Source organism: Mesoplodon densirostris, chromosome 6 (assembly GCF_025265405.1).
Source record: "Mesoplodon densirostris isolate mMesDen1 chromosome 6, mMesDen1 primary haplotype, whole genome shotgun sequence".
In the NCBI taxonomy this organism is placed as follows: Eukaryota; Metazoa; Chordata; class Mammalia; order Artiodactyla; family Ziphiidae; genus Mesoplodon; species Mesoplodon densirostris.
The window spans coordinates 120,124,336-120,138,349 of record NC_082666.1 but is presented as its reverse complement, the minus strand read 5'-3'; positions in this window follow the sequence as shown (position 1 = coordinate 120,138,349).

Below are 14,014 nucleotides of genomic sequence, written 5' to 3'. Positions count from 1 at the left end.
TGCCGCCCATCTCGGCGCTCTGTTGGTGGAAAGGGGTCGGTGGGCGGGGAAGGGGCGGAGAAAGAAGGGGATTGGGCGTCTCGGAGGCCCCGCCCCCTGCCCCGCCTCGCGACGCCGCTCACTCCTTCTCTTCCTCCCATCTCCCCCCATTCCGGGAGGGAAGCGGCGTAGAGGGTCTCGGCTCGGCCCTCGTGCTTGGGCAGCGACCCTCTACCTGGCGAGGATCAAAACCTCACTGGACTCCCACGGAGTTCCCCCCTTTCCTCCGGAAGGCTGAGAAAGAACTCCTAGAGCATCCTAGTCCGCCCTGAAAGGGGTGCGAGTTAGGGAAGGAGAACTCGACATTTTTGCCTTGACCCTTAGTTAGCCCCAGGCCTCCACCGCTTTCCACGGGAAAAGGAAGACAGCGTTTCCTCTGCCGGCAGGGGCATTTTTATGGCATTGGAGGGCCTTCCTCCCTCCATCACCACCCCTGCAGCTACAGCCTATGTCTCCAATTTCCGTGGCCCTGAATGAGTTTCAGGGTGGGGCCCTGTACCACCTGCACTTGTTTCCCATCTAAGCCTTTTGCCCCCGTCCCTCTTCTCCAGCAGGCTCCACTTCCATCCCACATTCATCCTATTGCCACCTGGCGTTCACCGGTATCTTCTGCCCTCTGAAAGAAATGCCCCGAAGACACTAGCCCTGGAGACATTACCTAAGGAAACTTTGGGCTCTCTGTCTCAAAATTCTGTAAAAATAGATTACAAGGGATGACATCTGTAATGTGAGTGGTCCTCAAAGGAAGTTTCCATGTTCAAGGCTAGTTTGATTATGAGGATCTTGACTGCTAGTAATTACAGTAGTCAGCTCAGTCTGGTTTTATCCATCTTGTCGATTACCTCTGGACAATTTTTAAAGCCCAGATTGACGTGCCTCCCACTTAACCCCCTCCGTCACACCTCCAACTTGTGCTCTGAGAATGCAAATCCACTTTAATACTAGTTTCTGCAACATATAATTGCCAAAAAATAAAGCCAAATAAAAAATGAATTTTGTATTGTCAAGCATGCTTCCCATCTCTGAATGCATATAATTGGAAGTTGCCCACCAAGGTGTTCATGCTTTCCGGCCTGGTCCACGTTCAGTAAGTGCGTGATGGGTAAGGGATGCTTCCCCCACCTCCTTCTGAATCTACCTAGAGTTGGAAAAGAGATTAAGCATGATCGAGGGTGCTACTAGTTAGGATCCCCTCTTCATAAAACAGAGTAATGGTTTGAACACAAGCTTAGGAAAGAAACTCAGCTGTGTACAGGTGTGCTCCTCCCACAGGTTTGGTGTTGAAGAGCCTCACCCCATCCTCTGCGCCAAGAGCACAGCATGAGATCTCTGCATGGGCACCATGGGGGGGGGCCAGGGTGTCTGACATCCTGATCCCTCCACCCACTCCAGAGTGCCAGCCTGTTGGCTTCATGTTTCACACATCCCAGCAACAGGCAGAGCCCCAATGCAGCACAGAGCAGGAAAAGAGAACTGACCTCTCCCCAAAGTCATGGGGCAACAGGGCTTGCAGCTCTGCGCCCTTTCTCTTTTTTGGAGGAAGAGACACCAGATCCCAGCCTTTTCTCCTCATCAGGGCAACTGAAGATTCTCAACTCGAGAGGCAGATCACTACGAAGACCCAGCCTTCAGCCTCTGCCCCAACTGTGGCCAATGCCAGGCCTTCTTCCCACCCAACCCTGGCCCTCAATTCACGCCTCCCAGCTACTCAAGACAGCCTCAAGATCTTGGCTCCCATGTTTGCTTCATCTTTGCCAGCCCTCCAATGGAAACAGGGCCATTCCCTGAGGCTGGGTCCCTCGCCAGCAACCAAGGAGTTGTCAGTGGCCCGCTCTGAGCCCCCTGTCCCAGGCCCCAGCTCCCAGGCCTCAGCAGCCTCTCAGAGCGCAGATGGCCTGCCCCCCTCCCCCTCACCTTGCACCCCGCCCGCCCCAGCCCTGGGGCGTCCATTTTCCTCGCTTCAGATTACAGTCATTCCTTGGTATCTGCTAGGGATTGGTTTCGGGAGCCCTCCGGGAATAACAAAATCCTCAAATGCTCAAGTCCCTTATATAAAATGGCAAAGTACAATGAATACAGTTGGTGTTCCCTATTCTCAGGTTTCCATGCGGATGCAGAAACCTGTGAATACGAAGCACCAACTGTATACATATTTATTGGAAAAAAATCTGCCTATAAGTGCACCCGCACGGTGGAAACCCTTGTTGTTCAAGGGTCAACCGTATGTCTCATGTCAGGCCTGGGTGGGAAGTTTTTCTAGAAAGGCTCCTGGCCTTTCCTCTCTGCCTCCTGCTTTCTTCTGTTACACCCCCCCCCCCACACACACACACACCAGCCCCCTCTTCCCAGTTTCTGCAGCTTGGAACCATTGTGTGTTTCTCTGGGACACTTCAGGACGGGCTGTTGACTCCTCCGTATCACTGGCTGGCTGGGTGTCCGCACTGCCTTTCTGCTGGTGGCCCAGGCAAGGACCTTCCTCGCCAGGCTTACTTGCCCTGAGGGGACAGCGCCTGGCTGCAGCCTGAGGGGTTCTTTCCCTTCTAGTTTCCCGCCTCCCCCAAAAATCTCTTCCCTTACCACAGTCCTCTTGTGATTCCTCCTGCCCAATGACATAAACCCCTTGAATTTGTCCCCCAAAGTCACCCCCTCCATCTATCCCCATAACCACCCTCCTCCAGGACATCAAGCGCTGCCGTTTTCCTGAAGGCCGTGAGCAGGAGGCTGGTCTGGGGAGAGAACTCTCCATCTGGTTCTCAGGAATGCACCCATGCAACAGGCTCTCAGCCAGTGCCACCAAGCCCTCCTCTCCCTGTGGCTCTGAAAGTCCCTCCCTGGTACCAGCCCAAGCTATGCAGACCCCTCCCGCTGTGCCTTCCTCCAACCTGCACACTCCATTTGCTTCCCAAGCAGCTTCAGCCCTTCAACTATTTGTGGGCTGCTAGGCTGTCTTCTCTCCGCCCCTCTCCTGGAACGCTCGAGCCTCTGTGAAGCCCACCCCAGAGGCCTTCTGACGTGGGCTGACCCTATCTCCAGCAATGCGTAGAGTCAGAGGCTTCTCAAGATGCAGAGCCCCTGCAGGGTGAAGGAGCCGAATCTGGAAGCCTGGAGTCTCTCAGCCTCCTTGCCCAGGGCTCGGGGGGAATTTCAGGTCTCTGCGAGGAGACAGGAATCTTCTGGGCCTTTGCTCAAGGGACTCCCTCAGCCTGAACACCCTTCCTCTTTCCACCCCCTTCACTTGGATAATGCTTACTCCTCCTTCAAATCTCAGATGTCTCTAGATGTCACTTCCTCCAGGAAGTCTTCCATGAGTATCCCCTGCAAAGTCTAGGCTCCCTGCCCTTCCTCTACACTCCCCTAAGAACGTCAGTCACCCTGCTGTATCATTGGGACTCTCGGTCCCTCACAGTACTGAGGACGCTTTAGGGAAGGGACTATGCTTATTCAAAAGAGTACCATTCGCGCTGGTCTAGCGGCTGGCAACAGACACTCAGGAGGGACTCAATCAATCCTGGACGCGTGGATAAATGTTGGGGGTACAGAACTTGATGGGGAAGGAGTGGACGTCACCCAGTGGCTACTCACATGCTGTCCAGAGAGGGCTTCCACACGCTGTACTGGCCTCTTCTTCGGGCTGCCATTGCTGTGCTCCCTCCAGGCTCCCGGTTGGGCTGGATGGAAGGGAAGGGGGCAGGGCAGGGGAAGAGAGCGGGAGAAGGAATGAGCACACCGTGAGTAATGCCAAGAGGCGCCACCAGGTCGATCAGCCCAAACAGAGGGTTCTCCTCAAGGTAAGAGCATGGCTTCTGCTGTCCAGGCCCGGTGGGCTGAGACACTCAGCCCCGGGGCCAAGAGAGAGGCCATCAAAGGGAGACAAGGGGCTCCTTGAGGGGCGAGAACTGGGGTCATGGGCCATCCCATGCTGCAGGCATCTGCACACTCTGAACTGGTTTGGTAATTTGGAAAGGTCGGTCTGCTGTTCATCAGGAGGCCTGGATTCCATCCTCACGTAGCTGTGTGACGTTGGACAATTCCCAGACCTCTCTGGGCCTCCGCTTTCTCATGTACAAGGGTTGGGTCAGGTGACCTTTGAGGCTCACTCCAGCACTGACATGGGATATGAGTTCCCAACATGGAAGGCCTATATCTAATTGGCTGTCCTTTTCATTGGAGCAGCTCCTGACCCAAATTGGGACTCAGTAAACTATCAGCTGATGGCTTCCAAGGCTGAGCACAGAAGGAAGCATTTTGGGCTGGAGGATGGAGGGATTAGACACATGGCAAGAGGCAGAGAGAGAACCTCATTCCGCCATCCTCCCCACTTTCAGCTTCCTTAAGTGGTCAGTCACAATTTGGGGACCAATTCAGCCAAAGAAAATTTTAGAACTTCTGGAGAAATAGGGAATGATGAAGAAAGGGCTTGGAGAGGCCAGCCATAGACCTCTGGAAACAGATGGCACTGTGTCATTTCAGGGTAATGGAAGGGTATCTCTGTGACAATCCCCTAGGGGCAGGATGGTGATAAGACAGAAGGAAGCGAAGGGAAGAGGAGGCCCCCCAAGCCCAGTGAGGGCAGAGATGTGGACCACAGCAGCCCCAAGAGCCCAGAGTGAAGGAAACCAAAACAGAGCAGGAGCTGATCTCAGTTCTAGTAGCCCCTCCATCAGGAACTGGCTATGGGACTTTGGTCAAGGAACTTCATCTCTCTGGTCTCCCATTGAGGATAACAGTATTCCTTGCCCGAAGTCAGGGCGTGGCCAGATGATTTTCTCATCTTCCCGGGCTGAGATCAGAGATTGTGTGGTCCCTTGAACTCTTCTTCCACTTCCGCCTTCTCTCCATCACAGACCTACGCTGGAACTGAGGACCAGTGCCATGTATTCCTGTGCACCCCAGGGCTGCCTATGGAAAGCAGACAGCACAGAGGGTATGGGGCAAGGATCGGGGGAGGAATTCTGACAGTCTGACCTACCAGGATTGGAAAATTTCAGGCCCACCTTGGCCCAGCGCCTAGCGGGGATTGGGGGGCGGTCCTGAGAAAATGAACAAACCAAGTGAGGCAGTGAATTCTGCTTGAGATCCTCCAAGACCAGCTGGTCCTTGCAGCCTTCCTACAGCCACACTGTGGGGCTGGCAGGGCTGCTTCCAGCAGGAACTGAAGAATCCATTCCCATTCAGGTCTGGCCAGGCTACCGCCAGCCCTTGCTAGGAGAGCTCTGAGCATGTAGACCCCTCTGCCTACCCACCCAAGCCCCTCTACCCGGGCCCTGCACAGCTGGCTGAGGCCTCCATGAAACAGATATCGCAGCTTTGAAACAGCGCTTCATTCAGTAGAAAAATTGGAGCACTTGTTGGCTTATGCCTTTAAAGAGCTGCAAGTACCATCACCACGAATGCCATGGGGGAAAGACGTGATCCACTCCGAGTTTCCTGGGATGTTCATTTCTCAGGAGAGTGCACCGGAAGCCACTGCCAGGCCAGCTGGAAGCAGAAAGAAGCTAGATGGTGTTTCTTCTGCCCTGCTTTCTAGGCAGGAAAATGACAAGAGGGGGACAAAAATGCATCCCCTAGCCAGTGCATCTGGGCCCGAGATCCTGAACTTCAGGCAAGCTGCAGAACTTCTGAGAGAGGGCAGGCCCATTCCTGGAGCCTGCAGAGCTACAAGTGAGAAGCTCTGAGGAGGCCGATCACCCCAAAATAGACTTGTTTTTTTTCACAACATTTTCATGAGGCATTGGCATCACTTGCAGCATGAAAAAAAATAGGCTGAACTGTTAACAAATAAAATTATAAAAAGCCCCAACTGTTCCCCACAGGTTTCCATGTGGCTGCAGTGTTCGCGAGGGGGGAGGGAGGCGTCTAGGAGAGAGGGGCAGGGGGGGTGTGTGTCCAGGAGCCCCCCAATCTCCCCTCTTCTGACCCAATTTTCTCCCTCGGTAGCTGGTTGTGCTAGAGCTCACAGAGATAATGTGTCAGGGATGGCAAAGTTTTCTGTTGTCCCTCAGAAGTGGTCCACTGTGAGCATGTATTACTGCTTCCTGCTTCCAGATAAAGGAATGGAGCATCTTAAAAACATAATCGCATGGCAGTGAGGCTGGGTTAAATTTGGCTGCCCTACTCAGAGGACAGGGTTTGTTTAGTAAACACTTAGAGGGCTCAGTGTTCTTGTCAAGGTCAGCTTAGCCTGAACAGACATCCCCTTGGGCATTGCTGCATGTCAGTAGTCAGACCTGAGCTTGGGGTTGGAGCTGCTCTTGACCCAGGTTAAAGGATTGTGCGGGGCTATCCAGGAAAGGACCTGGTCCTCCTCTGCGCCCTGAGTTCCCTGAAGAGCCACCCTGCACCCTTTGCCCTGGTCCTGGCACCTTTTGGTGCTCGGATTCCAACAACACAAGAAAGAGAATGGTGTGAAAGGCACTGGAGGTCAAAGCTGGATTCCCATGCCCTCGGGGTTCTCAGTCAAATCGGGTGTTGACCTGGAAGATCAACTCTGACCCTGCCTTTTTGTAACCAGAGACAGAGAATTCCCCAGCTCCCCGGAGCTCTGTCCCCACAAAGTCTGGGATCTGTCAAGGACCCACTCCATCCACACTTACAGACCCCTTCTTTTCTCCTTCTCTCTCTTTCCCCCTCTTCTTTGTCTCCCCATCTGCTCCTCTCCCTCCCCACACCTCCTGGCAGAGATTTCTATAAGAATACACACACGTGGCTCTGGCTTGGTCAAAGAGGAGGAGGACAACTGGCCAGTGAACCACCAGGTATTATTGGACATTATTATAATGCCATATGGCCATTATTCAACCCTGCACGGTCCTCAGGGGCGGGTGGCCAGGGAATGCTGACCAGAAGTTTCCTGAGGTGGTGACAGAGGTGAGGGACCAACCAGGCAATTGCATTGTCTCTGGGCTTCTCTGGACCCGAAAGCCCTCTCTTAGGCTCCAACCAGTCAGGGTTAGCAGCCAGCTACCCCGGGAAGTTGCAGCGCCTCCCAAGATCATGGTTGAGAAGGGGCTCAATGGCTAAGAAGGGGGAAGGTGGGCATGGAGAGTCCAATGTGACTTGTCCCAGCCAGAGCATTGCTCTGCAGGGCATGGTCATTCCCGCGTACTGGACCCCCAGGGCAAGACATGGAGCGAGTTGGGGAGAAGGGTGGCGGACCAGGGCACAGTGGGGCTGACAGGAGGACACAGAGGGTAAAGGAGCGTGGTGCTCAGAGTTGGAAGCTTTCCAGAGAACAGGTCAGCCCATTACAGCCTGTGACACAGTCCCCTGGGCAGAGTGGCAGGGATGGTGGTTGCTGCTATGTGGCCACTTGGAACCACAGTCCAGGCACTTCAGAGGCCACTGAACATGTGCCTCAGCTTAGTCTGGTAGTCTGGGGCTTACCACTTTCTCTGGAATGTTCAGCCCTGGTCACCCTACCTTTCTGCCAACCCATCCCTCTTCTTCCTCTTAGGGGAGGCCCACAGAAAGCTCCTGGGGAGCTGGAGCTCTGGGTAGAATCCTAGCCCCAAAAGAAGACCCTGCACCGCCATCTCCACGCTCTGACAGGGAATCCCTGGGGAGGCAGGGTGGCTTCAGCGGACCTCACTTACATCCTCCCCAGCCACCATTTGATACACACAGCACTGAGGGCTGGGGAGCCCTGGTGCTGGGGGGCATCAGTCAGAGCCCAGACCGCATGCTGCCTCTGCAGGGCCCGTGTGGTGGCCGTTTGGCAGTCAGAGGCCACGTGGGTCACTAACAGCCCTGCCAGGCTGAAGGCACAGGACCTGCCGTGCAACCCAAGTCCCATCATATATCCTGGGTGTCTGGAAAAAAATGAGACCTCTTTGCTCATTCGTTCATGTAGCCTTTCTTTCAATTATCACATGCATGTTAAGTGCCTATTAGAGCCAGACACTGCTGGAGATTGTGAGGATTATAAAATGATAGTGATGCCATCCAGGGATTTAAGTTTAATTATAATGATAATAATTTTTATTAATTAATTTATTTTTAAATTTTTATTTATTTATTTACTGGCTGCACCACGTGGCACATGGGATCTTAGTTCCCCAACCAGGGATTGAACCTGTGCCCCCTGCAGTGGAAGCTCAGAGTCTTAACCACTGGACCACCAGAGAAGTCCCAATAATAATTTATGGAGAGTTTATTACATGCTCACTATTGGGCTACAGGTACTACTTTATTTAAACTTCAAAACCATCCTGTAAGGAGGTAACTATTATTATCTCCACTGGGGAGATGAGGAAATTGAAGCTTCAAGAAGTGATGTGACTTGTCAAGGCGGACCGCACAGCCCCTGAGCCCCTTCCAACCTCATGCCCTGATTTTAGAGCATTAACATGTTCTTAATTCATTTAAAAATAACCCTCTTCCTCTTACAGATGAGAAAACTGAGGCCCAGAGCAGAAAACGGCCTGGGAAAGCCACCCAGGGAGTTTGTGGCCCCACCAGGCTATTAGCCCCTGCACCATGTTTTAATCTCTGGGCTTCAGTTTCCTCCTGCGGGAGACCAGACAGGGCTGTTAGGTGATGTTCCCCCAGTTTAGAAACTCTGACTGTGTGATGTTATCATATGATGTTTTTAGGGAAACAGAAAGCACAGAAGCAGGAATGGACCAGCTGAAACTTGCCTCAAAGTCCCCCTCCAGCCCATACTTACTCCAGCTTGCCCCACAGGGAGTCAAGAATGTGGAAATGTTTTCATGCCTCAAGGCATGGGTTTTTAACTTAGCTGATGGGATGTGTGTGTGCGTGTGTATATAATGTATATATATTAAATATAATCTCCAACAGTGGAACTGACAGGTCTTAACAGGTAGAAATGAGGAAATATGCCCTAGAGTCCTAGAGGTCTGATGACAAAGAGAAGACCTAAAATTACTGGACCTTAGAGCTTGGGGCAAAGGCTAACTGTAAACATGATCACCCCGACCCTTAAATGGTGACCTCACATGGCCCCTCTCAGCCAAGCTGTGCTCACCTCCACTTTTGCCAAGGCCCATGGCCGCCCACCTGTGAGCTCCACACACCCTAGAGTCCCAAGAAGCCTTGTTCTCAGCCTGGTTCCTAAAACAAAAGGACTCCCTCACTCTGCTGCGCAAAGCTTTGCAAGGAAGTAACAGCAGGCTGGCCTGGCATCTCGGCTGCCCTGGAAGGAATTCCTAGAGCAAGCCTGAGATTTCTTGGCCAGGTGTGACTAGAAAAAAAAAGAACGAAATTGGGTGAGCCGGGAGTGTGAGAGGGTGAAAAGTTGGGTTAGGGATGCGCTCAGTTTCTTTTTGGAGAAATGGATCCCACTGCCTGAAAAATCAGGGAGCTCCCAGAGTGGGGAGGGGGTCATTAAGGGACCACAAGGGCCTGGGGGGTAGGACTGAAGGAAAGGCCAGGCTCAGGGTAACTGGCAGAGTGGAGGCATCCCTGGTATGGGCAGCGGCCCTTCAGACTGCAGGGCAGAAGATAGAGTAAGCCTGAGGGCCAGGGTGGCCCCAGAATCACAGGCTGTTAACCGGGCTCCATCCTGGCCAGTGGCCACTTTGATTGATCAGGATGAAACAGGCTATTGCGGGAGCTTTCTTCCCCCGCCTCCCCTCCCTCCTGTCTAGGTTCACAAGGAGAAAGTGGGATCCAGGCCAGCTGCTTGCACATGGCACCTGTAGACACTCCCCCCGCCCGCCCCCGGCCCCCACCCCCCGCCCTGCTTCCTGCCCTGAGTCTGGCTGCCTCTGGTTGCTGGGCCACCGTCAGGGGGCTGCTGCACCTTGATGGGGAAGACACCTGATTCCTAACCCACCTGCCCCTCTTGCTGCCTTCACGCCTCCCTCCTTCTGAGAGATCACATTCTGAGAACCCTGCGTTGTACTGCGTGCTAGGAGTAACCAGGTGAGGACAGGTGAGCACAGGTGGGGACAGGTGGGGCAGCCAGGACTCGCCGCAGCTCCTTTCTTTTCCCCAGGCACAGAGAAAGGGCCCAGGGTGGTCTCGGGACTGGTGGGACATGAGTGATGGACTTACCTGCTATCTCTCCTCTGGGGCCCGGCTGGCCTGTCACCATTCCCTGTCCGGAAGCAGTGTCCTGGGCCAGGTCAGTGAGAGGGAATGCATGAAGAAACAACCACAGGGATTTTTAGGGGCTGGGATCCAAAGACCAGCCTATGGGGAGCCAGGTGAAGGGCATGGTTACTGTATCCAGGGGTGGAACCAGCAGGCAGGCCTCCTGGTCAGTTCCTGCCCCACCCAGGGCTGTGCAGAGCTCAGAGATAAGCCACCTGGGTAGGAGTCCTATAACCCATCTTTGGGCAGGTGAGCATTCCTGATGCCTCGCCCAGCCCCTGGTCCCCAGGGCCCTGCTTTGGTCTGCCCTCAGGCTCTCATTGTGACTTCTGTCCCGGTCTCGCTTCCTCCCCAGTGACTCAAATTGCTTTGGAATTTCACCCACCAGCTTTTTTTCTGACGCACATCCTGGGAGCCTGGCTTGGAGCCAAGGAACAACGCTGTTGCTCCAACCCCACCAGTGATTAATTTTGGCTCCCCGAGCTAAAGGCTATATAGAGTTGTGGTAAAGGAAGCCAGGCTGGAGAAGCAAGGGGGGATGCAGCGGGGGGGACCCGGGGTTTGGGGTGGGGCTGGACAGGAAGGCTTTCTTCCTGCTTCTGCTCACCTGCACACAGGTGGAAAACAAACAGCAGGAAAGCTATTGGCTTGTCGTGATTAGACATACCTGGCTGGCCAGCCAGGAAACTCAAGAAGATGGAGCAAGGAAGTTCAAAAACCTAGGCCGACCTCTGTGCTTCTTGGATTTCTGGATCTCGGTTTACCCTTTTGTGAGTCTTAAAGGTTTGACAGCCCCTAATTTTAAATGCTAAGAACAACAGCCTGGTTACTTCTTTGATGAAGCATCCATATCACTCCCAATGGCTTGAACTCTGTTACCTCCCCATTTTGAATATTATGTAAGGGACTGCCCGTGGGTGGGATTGTGGAGAAGAAAAGGGAGGGTTGTCATGACAGTGCCCTGGGCTGGGAATTGAAGAGCTAGATTCATTTCCAGGTCAGCCATCACCCCATTAAGTGTCTCATCAGGGAAAAGGGAGAGGATTCCCACGGTCCTGACGGCACTCACCTCCTGGGGTCTCTGATGTGTGCGCAGTAGCTTGCAGTGGCTGCTTGGCTTAGTGTGTCTCCCTTACCTCCCCGTCCTCCAGAAGGCAATTGCTTTTCCCATCCCCTCACCAGACTGCCCCTGACCTCTGATCTCCCCCAGCTGCCCAGGACTCACAGTCCCACCCTGTCCCTACCAGCAGTTCTGTTGAGAAAGAAAGGATTCTGTGGTCTATCCCCCAAAATGAATTCAGGTCAAGAGGGTTGGCCTGTCAGCGAAGGTGAGACCCAGAGGTCTGGCCAGTACCCTATTCTCTGGTAGGGTAGGTATCATCTGCAGGGGGCCCTAGAGAAGCGTGCTGTCAGCCTTCATCCCACCTCCTCCCGCTTAGGTACCCTCGAGGGACCATGATCATTTGGGAAGATGTTGAGAAGTAAAGCGTGGGGATAAGGGAATGAGTCTGTGCCTCCATACCCATACCAATGATTATAATCAGGAAATTTTTTCAAATTAAATCACCTTTCATAAGGCAACAATATATCATGACCAGATAGGTTTAAGAGTTTGGAATCCCGAGTCAAGACTGAGTTCATATCAAAGGAGTTCCCCTTACAGGCTTTGGACATGCTGCATGTTTCCTTCTGTAGTTGTTACATTTCTAAGTGATGTGATATATGATATATTAAAGTGTTACCCATATCCAAGCTATAAAACACAAGGACCCAAACAACTGTGAACCCCTTACTCAATTTAAAAAGTATAACACAACCAATACACTGCATGGTTGAAGCTACAAATGTGTAACTCCCCATTCCCACTGCCCGCCTCTCCAACAGAGGGACCCCTGATCTCCATTTCGTATCTGTCATTTCCTTGATGACTTAAAAATGTTTATATCATATTGTGTGGGCATCTCTAAATAATATACTGTTCAGGTTTGCTTGTTTCAAAGTTTTGAGAAGTGTTGTTGTACTGTATGTACATCATCTTGTTGGACTTGTGTTTTTCTCAGCCTTATGTTACTAAGATACAGCCACAGTGATGTGTGCAGCTGGGTTCCATCAATTTCCCTGCAGTGTCATTTCCAGGGCTACAGCATATTATTCTGCTGTCCAGTTTTTTGCTATTATAAAAACCGCTTCTTTGAATCTTCTTGAACTTGTTTTCAGGTGCACACATTCAAGCATTTCTCACTGGGTAGATACGTAGAACTGGGATTGCTGGGTTACAGTGTACGCACACGCTGAACTTGACAAGATCACACCAAAGTGTTTTCTTAAGTGGCTGTAACACCAGCAGTGTAGGAGAGTTCTAGTTGCTCACATTCTCATCACCACTCGTCTTTTCAGACCTCAGCTTTGCCTCTTCTCTGTTGGATGCATGATGGTATCTCTGTGTTTCTCTGATTACTTACAAGGTTGAGTGGTTATCTTCATACGTTTTGGTACATTTGTGTTTCTTCTTCTATGAGGTGCCCACTCATGTCCTTTGCCCATTCTTTGGACACCATCACTTTGTTATCATGAGTGATTTGTATGAGTTATTTATATATTCTGGAACTAATATTTTTTAGTAATATAAACATTATATATCATAACACATTATATATTTTAATATAGAAAAAATATTTCTAACTTTTTCAGCTGTATGTGTGACAAATATTTTCTCCAGAGTATGTCTTGTGCTATGACTCTCTCTCTTTTTTTCAATTAATTAATTTTTTTTTGATTGCATTGGGTCTTTGTTGCTGCGCCCGGGCTTTCTCTAGTTGCGGCGAGCGGGGGCTAATCTTCGTTGTGGTGCGCGGGCTTCTCATTGCGGTGTCTTCTCTTGTTGCAGAGCACAGGCTCTAGGCACGCGGGCTTCAGTAGTTGTGGCTCGCGGGCTCTAGAGCGCAGGCTCAGTAGTTGTGGTGCAATAGCTTAGCTGCTCTGCGGCATGTGGGTTCTTCCCGGACCAGGGCTCGAACCCGTGTCCCCTGCATTGGCAGGCGGATTCTTAACCACTGCGCCACCAGGGAAACACTATGACTCCTTTTATGGTGGCTTTTGATAAACATGCATTCTTAATTACATTGCAGTTGAAATTATCAAGTTTTCTTTCCTGGCTAGTGTATGTTATGTCTTGATTAAGAAACCCTTTCCTATCCTAAGGTAATAAATATAGTTTTCTGTATTTTTTTCTCAAACACGTTAAGCTTCCTTTCCTGTTAAGATCTCCATCTGATTTCATTTTTATCAGTTAGGTTTTCTGCTTGTTTTCATTAAGAAAAACACGAGTATTTTATTTCTAAAATATTTCTCTGGTTCTATAACAAGTGCTCATTAATAAATATTAATAATTGCAGAAAACTTGGAAAATATGAAAAATTAAAAGCCACTAAAATTGTCACTACCAATAGATATAGCTGTAAAAAATACATAGTATAACTCCAGGTATATAACATTACATTCCTTTTTATATCTTATTTTTTCTGATTATACAGGCTCATTTAGAAAGTAGAAAATAAAGGAAAATAGTGTGTATTTATGCTACTTTGAAAGTATTCAATGTGCCTCTCAACATTCCAGCTGGTTATTCAGAAGCAGAGTTCTCCACTGCTGAGAAAATTCCAGATCATGGTCATTACCCCCACCAGTGCAAAGACTTTCTAGCCTTTCCTTGGTCAGCAAGAGACTCATGTGCACCCCATGGAATGAGCATATTGTGAGGGGGACCCTCAGCAACCCAACATAATTTGAAATGGGCCCAAGCAAATCCCACAAAAACAAATTGGATTATTGAATACTTTATGGAACCATCCAAAGTACATGAAATCAGTTATTTATTTATTTACTTATTTTTAATCTGTAATTTTTTAAAACATCTTTA